The following is a 10,030-nucleotide window of genomic DNA, read 5'->3' as shown; positions in this document are numbered from 1 at the left end:
AAATCGTTTGCTACTCAGCGAAGCCTGTTACAACGCAAGGTGTGGTATTCCGACTTGGTAATAATTAAGAAATTTGATATCGTTTGCTACTCAGCGAAGCCTGTTACAACGCAAGGTGTGGTATTCCGACTTGGTAATAATTAAGAAATTTGATATCGTTTGCTACTCAGCGAAGGCTGTTACAACGTAAGGTGTGGTACTCCGACTTGGTAATAATTAAGAAATTTGATATCGTTTGCTACTCAGCGAAGGCCTGTTACAACGTAAGGTGTGGTACTCCGACTTGGTAATAATTAAGAAATTTGATATCGTTTGCTACTCAGCGAAGCCTGTTACAACGCAAGGTGTGGTATTCCGACTTGGTAATAATTAAGAAATTTGATATCGTTTGCTACTCAGCGAAGGCTGTTACAACGTAAGGTGTGGTACTCCGACTTGGTAATAATTAAGAAATTTGATATCGTTTGCTACTCAGCGAAGCCTGTTACAACGCAAGGTGTGGTATTCCGACTTGGTAATAATTAAGAAATTTGATATCGTTTGCTACTCAGCGAAGGCTGTTACAACGCAAGGTGTGGTATTCCGACTTGGTAATAATTAAGAAATTTGATATCGTTTGCTACTCAGCGAAGCCTGTTACAACGCAAGGTGTGGTATTCCGACTTGGTAATAATTAAGAAATTTGATATCGTTTGCTACTCAGCGAAGCCTGTTACAACGCAAGGTGTGGTATTCCGACTTGGTAATAATTAAGAAATTTTATATCGTTTGCTACTCAGCGAAGCCTGTTACAACGCAAGGTGTGGTATTCCGACTTGGTAATAATTAAGAAATTTGATATCGTTTGCTACTCAGCGAAGCCTGTTACAACGCAAGGTGTGGTACAAATAATTAAGAAATTTGAAAAAAAGTTTACTTCTCTTTACCCCGTTGTGAAGATATGGTTATTGAAATACTACTGAGACATTTTGAATTGAGTACTGATTGGATTAAATTCGAGTGTTGGAAACTGTGTGGTACTAATTGTGAATTTGGATACTAATATTTAAATTTATTAAGTACGGAAGATTCCTCTAATCTGCTAAGGTTCCGAGTATTGTTTGAATGAATTGTTATAATCCTGAAGGTATCGTAAACTAATATTTCTTTGATTATCGGTGGCATTGAATGAATAAACATGTAGTGAATAGGATATAGGAAATCAGCTGCGTTACCTGACCCATAAAAAAAATACTATTATTGTAATATTATATATACTAGTAATAAACAGAAGACTGGTATTATACCTTTGAAATATATTTAAAACTTCTTGATTGTTGTTGGTGTTTCAGAGAAAGCATTGGAAAGACTAAAGAATAACTTATCTGACATGCCCTTAGGCCTGTGATCTCTGAAAATAAGTCTAGTAATATCTTAGATACCCTAAGAAGAAAACAATACATTGAGGAAAACAATGTTTCTCTCGTAAAGTAATGCTTTTGTCCTTGGTTCTTTCAGACCAAATCCTTTTGATTTTCTAAATCAAACATATAAACACACACACACACACACACACACACACACACACACACACACACACACACACACACACACCCACACACAAATAAATATATATGTACTCGTATATATATATATATTGCTACTCAGCGAAGCCTGTTAGAACACTATAGCTAATATATGAAGACATATATAGCTAATATATGTCTACGCAATAAATAAACTGAATTGTTCATGCAATTTTATCAATTTTTAGACAGTAAACTGACTATTTTGTCTTATATAATTGTCTGATATAATTTCATTCTACATATTATGTGATCCATATAAGTACTATATTTTACTACAATAATACGAAGAATTAATTTCACAAATCAATCTTTGTTTTCAATATTATGTTGTATATATAATCGATGACGTATTCAAAGGCTATATGCATGTCAGTAACTATGCTCAAGTGGGTTTTGAATATACATTTATTCATTTTATAATATGAATACTGTAAGTAGCCTAAATTTTATGGTTCATCAATGTATTATTATTACCTAAATAATCTTAATTGTTTCACTGAGAACTGGATCGAGTAATTAAGGGTCTTGGATTGGTACATTCACTTGAGTTACAATATTTCGATGTTTTTCACTCCATTGACAAACATTTGTAGTTGAATTTGTAATAAAATTTACCAAAATATGATATTCTTATAAAATATTTGTAAAATGCTTTTGCTTTGTGTTATTTTAAGTAAATATATTTAAACAATTTTGAATAAAACAATTGTGAGGTCGCCATGTCTTGCTCATGTACCGGGGAGGTCGAGGGATTCATCGGGAATCTATGGACTATGAGTAATACCCCAGCTTTATGTCAAGCTCTTTACCCATTCAAATGATAGCAAAACAGGTACAGCAACACAGAGAATACAGTGTTTTAGCTGTTTGAAATGTAATACTTGATGAAAGTGAACATATTACTAAACATATTTTATTGAATTACAAACATATTCACCTATATTACGATATATTTCTGTGGTCTTGTGTCTCTGATGTCGAAATGATGTACGAGTATGGAGTTCATCTTGATATTCATAAGAACGTGACGCCAGATTCCAGGTGTTAAGTCTGTGGCAGCGTAAAATTCCTAATATTTTTAGTTGGGGAGGTTTTCATTTTTTGGGCGAACTTTTGTAATTTTACTTGAATACTAACACGTACTTAACGTATTGTTTTTAGGTGAAATGAAAATTGGGGTTTTATCGTATATTGACGGAACGGGTGCGATGATTTAAAACTTATTTACCAAAACTCTACACTTTAATGGGCTTTCATTAGAGGTACCATATGGTATGGAATGCATTTTAAAAATTTTAAGTTTAAGTAAGTGTGGGGGAAAGTAGTTGATTCCCATTTAATAACACGTTTTTCGTTTCCACCAATAAGTAATAAAAACATGCGACAACAGAAATTCGCTAAGTTGTTTATTATTGAAGTAAAAAGAGTAGAATCTTTTCAAAAGAACACCCTGTACAGTAGTCTTCGTAGAGGACATCTAATTTAATTCTACACAATATTGATTCTCCAACGTGTTAACCAGCGCAGATCGAAATTCTAATGAGGTATTTTCATTTCCCCTGGAACCATAAACGAATGCTAAGATCCACACCCCATTTCATGGCCTTTAAAGTCCTTACAATTAATTTCCTGTCATTAATACCTAACTACTAAAATAATAGTAAAACAAAGGGATCAAAAGCTCAGTATGTATTATTATTTTAATTCTTGAGCTTTGTGTGACATAAGTCTATATTATTGTTTTCTTGGCTCATCGTAAGGTTGCTTATATTATCTGCCTGACAGTCTGTCTGTCTGTCTGTCTGTCTGTCTGTCTGTCTGTCCGCACGATATCTCGACAACGAACTGACCTATACACTCGTATGGAGCTTCATTTATATATAAACACCGCTGAACTCCACGATGGTGCACGTCACTCCATAGGATTTGGCTAAGCGTTAGTATACATTTTTACATTGGCCTGATGGCAAAGAGAACATAACAGAATAAATAAATATTTCAACAAACTAAACCCATTAATTTCAGATTTCATTATGTGATCTTATTTTTTATATACTTGTATTGATATTCATAGAATTTGGCTGAGCATCATTGAAACCTATCACTCATTAGACTGGCACAGTATCCCTTTTGCCTATTGATTGGGATGTGAAAATGTATGGATTTTAAATGTTACGTGTAACCTCGGCGAAGCCTGCCACGTGACACGTAGTGTAGAGTACTCCTACCTTATACCAAGAACGTAGCCAGGAAAACATTTTGGGTAGGGGGTCCAGGCAACTGATACTTTCCCGTAGTGGACAGAGAGTTAGGACCCATTTTGTTCCTTAAAACGTTCTTGACCCGTTTCTTTGTTGAGAAAGATCTTTCAGCAGTACATGTCAGTAATAATGAATTATTTAAAAATAATAATAGTTTATTAAAAAGTAATTGAACAAATTGAAAATTTGTTGGGGTTGGAGAGGGTCCCTTGGATCCCCTCACTGGCTACGTCCTTACCTTATACCAGGTATCATAATTCTGGTCAAACCGCAATCAGCTGTTTCACTAAGCAAGACTTATAGTTACAAAAAGAAGAACACTGATGACGAAGAAAACAAATATTCTGAGAGTTACTATTCTTACTAGTATTGAATAATATGGAGAAGACGGCGAAATGCTAACTATAATGTGTATAAAGTGACCTTGAACATTCTGATCAAGTTGTGTGTCTCCAAATCTCAATATAATCTGCACTATTGAATGTGTTTTCATTTTCCGGTTATAGTGAGTGTGCTGATAAAGTAATGTGTTCTTTCTTTCCCAAAATAATTATTTGTAGTCGATACATTTTGTATTCTTGCCATATCTATTAACTGTGCCACAAATTTAATATTCATGAAACCGGTTTAATACAATAGTTTTGTTCATATTAATCCATCACTTGTACGTAATATTAATATATCGATCAGGCAGAGGTGCTGTGTGTCATGTCATAAATTTTACACACAATTCATATTTACACACAATAAATATTTACACAAAATAAATATTTACACACAATTAATATCTATATAATGCATATTCACACGTAATAAATATTTAAACATGATATATATTTACACATAATACATATTTACTAATAATACATATTTATACACAATACATATTTTGACATAATACATATTTTCACTCAATTCATATTTAAACATAATACATATTTACACACAATTAATACGAACACATAATACATATTTACACACACTTCATATTTACACACAATACATTTTTTAACATAATAAATATTTACACACAATTAATACGAACACACAATTCATATTTACACATGATACACATGTACACATAATACGTATTAACACCTAATACATATTTAAAATGCATGATACGCGTATCATTTTAAAATTAACACATGTAATTCAATAAATTATCTTAAATTAGGGTGTTAATTGAATCAAGACTATTTTAAATAATAAAATAAAAAGCGTACTCAAAATAATTCACACAGCTAGATTGTTTCCGGAGCTATTTCTTGTAAGTGTTTTAATAAGCTCACAATTCATTGAAATAGACTAGATTTCCTTGAGATAAATCTTATCTTGGAATGAAGAGCCATGTTGAACCCATATAATGGGAGCCGACACCAACTACTTAACTGTAGTCCCTAGAGGAAGTTTGGGAGTAAGGACATTTCCGGGCCGATGACTTGGCGGCCCACGGCTAAGTGACTTGGACCCTCACTTTGTACAGGGCCAGGAATGGGAACTCATGTACTCTCACTTTTAAATAAATATAAATCCTCGTTACAATTACTCTGCACATTTCCTTTGGCCACTCTATTGTTCTGTTTCTACAACAATTTCTTGGTTTTACACGTTAAAACTTTCAGTCATCATACATAATTATACAGAGCGGTTAGGTAATTAGATTTTATTTGTATTATTTAAAAAAAAATATGTAGTAAGCACAATATTCTGCCGTCATACAGGATGTTTAGGTGGCAACACGAAAAGAAACTAATGGTCTGTTTACTTTCGTTTACATCCTGTCTGCCTGAGTGTGTTTTTTTTAATCATTTTTTAAAACTTAGCAACGAAATATAACCGTACTTTAGTAAACTCCTAGTATTGATGAGTTTTTTTATCTTTCATTAAAAATTATATTGTTAAGTTCATGAGTTATTTTATGAAAACCAAGCAATTATGTGTACATTTTACTATAAAGTATAATTATGTTAAAAGTTTACATGTGTCTGTATTCAAGTATTGTAAATTTACTGTATCGATACGAGATTGAGAGGTAGAGAGTGCTTGACAGCCATAACCCCCCCTCTTTAATAAAAGTTATTCATTTAGTTTCATTCATCCATCAATAAACAAAATTTAATCGCATTTGAAAATTAAATTAAAAAATGGCAGCCATTTATAAGTTAAACTAAAATATTTTAAAAATTTTGAGATTTACAAAAAAGTTAATTTGGTAAAAAATAAATAAATAACACTTTTAATGTTGAAATTTGATAAATGACTGATGTTAATGTCAAATTTCTACACCAGAAAGTAACATTTCAACGATAGAATAAAGAAAAGCTAAACAATTATTTGAAATGTGTTAATTTATTTACAATTTTTGATAGCTGAATTATTACGTTATTGAGTACACTTGACGATGGTTGGACTACAATTGCAGTAAGTCATGGGTTGTCCGATTTAAAATACTTAAAATGTCGTTTCATTTGTTGATATGTTTTTTAGAAACTTAGTATACTTTTGTTTAGATATTTTAAATGGCCGCCATTTTAACATTTAATTAACATCTTGATGTGAAGGTACTTTGTAGTATGGAATAATACAATATGGAGGTACATACGAGTGGCGGAGATACGCGTATATTGCTTCTGACAGTGTATTTGTTTCCATTCCAAAGATTAAGTAGTTTGATGAATAGTAAATTTACTGTTCAGTAAAAGCTGTAGACTACGTGTGATTGGTGTCCTATGTAGAGTGTAATCCTCAATATATAGTACCTCTGAACTTCTATGTGACCTTGAATGTGCTGATAATATGCTGGTTCTGCTCGCTGATTTATTCCAAAGCTTCGGCAGAATGTTTTAATTTATTTGCTCATAAACAGTTTCATAGTTCGTTGCAGATGCAGGGTTTGTCTGTTTCAGAGATAAGCGAAACCATTCGTGTTCAAGCGTTAGTCATAACTTAAATGTTTTGTTAAAGCCCAATTTGAGACGAACCGTAAGTTTGTAATATTTGAAATGTTCGTTAAGAACATGTTAGACATTTTTAACGAATTTATGTTCATCTATAGACAACCTTTTCCTATGAAATATGAATTTGTTTTTTGGAAATTTGCGTAAAATCGAGGTATAAGAGTCTGTGGTGAACTCAGTATGGAATAAATTTTAAGTAGATCGTCTCTCACACATTCTGAAAGAGCAATGGCCTTTTCGCATTCGTGACCATCAAAGGTTTTGTAATACAAGAGATCGCCAAGTTAATTATAGTATCTTGGTTCACGTGAGATTTCCCCACTAATGTTTAAGTGGTAAAATCATTTTTTGAACGTAGGAATCTTAATAATAAAATAACGAGAGGTTTATTATAGCTGAAAGTCTTTCTTTATTCCTTATAACTTCTGGTTTAATTAAGCTACTAGATATATGGGAACAATAATCGAAAGTGTTTTTTTACCAGATTTTTAAGTGATAAGAAGTTTACAATTAACTAATATTTTACTAGTCGATTGAATATAGTGAAGGCATTTATAAATGATTGTAATATTAAAATTTTGCACAGTCCCTGTACACTATAACTTGTTTATTGAGAGTAATTCTTATCAATAGTTCACGCTGTATGAAAAAGCCAATAAATCACGCTCTACATTCAAATATCTTTTCATAATCTTTTAGTCACGCTAGGTAACATAATACAATGCCTTCTTTGTTATTTTCCATCTGCGTGAATAATAATTTTTCTGTCTTTATGAAACAGGCTAAATTTGGTAGGTTTGGAAGTAATTATTTGATTTGTTTGGAAGCTGATTTTATTTCCAACCAAATAAAGTTACTTTTGCATTGAAATTTAAAACGGCCTTTATAATTTCAGGCAGTAGATGTTTTAATGTTCGTGTAGTTGTTAATATATTTTCTCTAGAATCCTGTGAAATTCATAGTAATTGACGGATTGCTGGACAGTTTTAGATACGGTATTTTAAAATCTAAAGCTTCTTCTGAGACGCTGTGCCATGTTTTGAAGAATGTGGTGTACAAAAACACTATTCTTATCGTATAACAATTACATTTTTTTTCGTTTTTAGTTGCTTATGTTAACATTACTGATGCCTTGAAGAATGACATTTATATTTTCGATAGCTTGATCTGTCTGCCTAGTAAAACATGCCGAGGCATACGAGCGCTGTAGACTACGAGTATGTGTGTTTCCTAAGGACCGATCTATACTTTTTGTTCAATATCTAAGCTCTCAGTTGTACACATAGGTATCGTATCGTACGTATCTAGATACGAGGCATACGAGCGCTGTAGACTACGAGTATGTGTGTTTCCTGAGGACCGATCTCATACTTTTTGTTCAATATCTAAGCTCTCAGTTGTACACATAGGTAACGTTCGTATCTAGATACGAGGCATACGAGCGCTGTAGACTACGAGTATGTGTGTTTCCTGAGGACCGATCTCATACTTTTTGTTCAATATCTAAGCTCTCAGTTGTACACATAGGTAACGTTCGTATCTAGATACGAGGCATACGAGCGCTGTAGACTACGAGTATGTGTGTTTCCTGAGGACCGATCTCATACTTTTTGTTCAATATCTAAGCTCTCAGTTGTACACATAGGTAACGTTCGTATCTAGATACGAGGCATACGAGCGCTGTAGACTACGAGTATGTGTGTTTCCTGATGACCGATCTCATACTTATGGTTCAATATCTAACCTCTCAGTTGTACACATAGGTAACGTTCGTATCTAGATACGAGGCATACGAGCGCTGTAGACTACGAGTATGTGTGTTTCCTGATGACCGATCTCATACTTTTTGTTCAATATCTAAGCTCTCAGTTGTACACATAGGTAACGTTCGTATCTAGATACGAGGCATACGAGCGCTGTAGACTACGAGTATGTGTGTTTCCTGAGGACCGATCTCATACTTTTTGTTCAATATCTAAGCTCTCAGTTGTACACATAGGTAACGTTCGTATCTAGATACGAGGCATACGAGCGCTGTAGACTACGAGTATGTGTGTTTCCTGAGGACCGATCTCATACTTTTTGTTCAATATCTAAGCTCTCAGTTGTACACATAGGTAACGTTCGTATCTAGATACGAGGCATACGAGCGCTGTAGACTACGAGTATGTGTGTTTCCTGAGGACCGATCTCATACTTTTTGTTCAATATCTAAGCTCTCAGTTGTACACATAGGTAACGTTCGTATCTAGATACGAGGCATACGAGCGCTGTAGACTACGAGTATGTGTGTTTCCTGAGGACCGATCTCATACTTTTTGTTCAATATCTAAGCTCTCAGTTGTACACATAGGTAACGTTCGTATCTAGATACGAGGCATACGAGCGCTGTAGACTACGAGTATGTGTGTTTCCTGATGACCGATCTCATACTTATGGTTCAATATCTAACCTCTCAGTTGTACACATAGGTAACGTTCGTATCTAGATACGAGGCATACGAGCGCTGTAGACTACGAGTATGTGTGTTTCCTGATGACCGATCTCATACTTTTTGTTCAATATCTAAGCTCTCAGTTGTACACATAGGTAACGTTCGTATCTAGATACGAGGCATACGAGCGCTGTAGACTACGAGTATGTGTGTTTCCTGAGGACCGATCTCATACTTTTTGTTCAATATCTAAGCTCTCAGTTGTACACATAGGTAACGTTCGTATCTAGATACGAGGCATACGAGCGCTGTAGACTACGAGTATGTGTGTTTCCTGAGGACCGATCTTATACTTTTTGTTCAATATCTAAGCTCTCAGTTGTACACATAGGTAACGTTCGTATATAGATACGAGGCATACGAGCGCTGTAGACTACGAGTATGTGTGTTTCCTGAGGACCGATCTCATACTTTTTGTTCAATATCTAAGCTCTCAGTTGTACACATAGGTAACGTTCGTATCTAGATAGTTTGTCTTAAGTCCCTACTGACAGCAACAAGTTCTTTAACCAAGGAACAAATATTTATTAAACTCGATTAATTGAAGTAGACTATGTCTTTCTTAAACGTGGCATTAATTTTATGAAATTAGCAAGTTGTTTTTATGAGGCTTACTGAACTTTAAAAAGTTCCCTTCAAAAAGTACAAAAAAACACTGGGAAAGTATAACATATATGGTATTTTTTAAATCAGTAAATAATCTACTTGCTTTTGATTAAGTAAAACATGGGTCGTTCCATAAAACAC

The sequence above is a fragment of the Homalodisca vitripennis genome, chromosome X (assembly GCF_021130785.1).
Source record: "Homalodisca vitripennis isolate AUS2020 chromosome X, UT_GWSS_2.1, whole genome shotgun sequence".
Taxonomy (NCBI): domain Eukaryota; kingdom Metazoa; phylum Arthropoda; class Insecta; order Hemiptera; family Cicadellidae; genus Homalodisca; species Homalodisca vitripennis.
Note: the sequence above shows the minus strand (reverse complement) of the source record.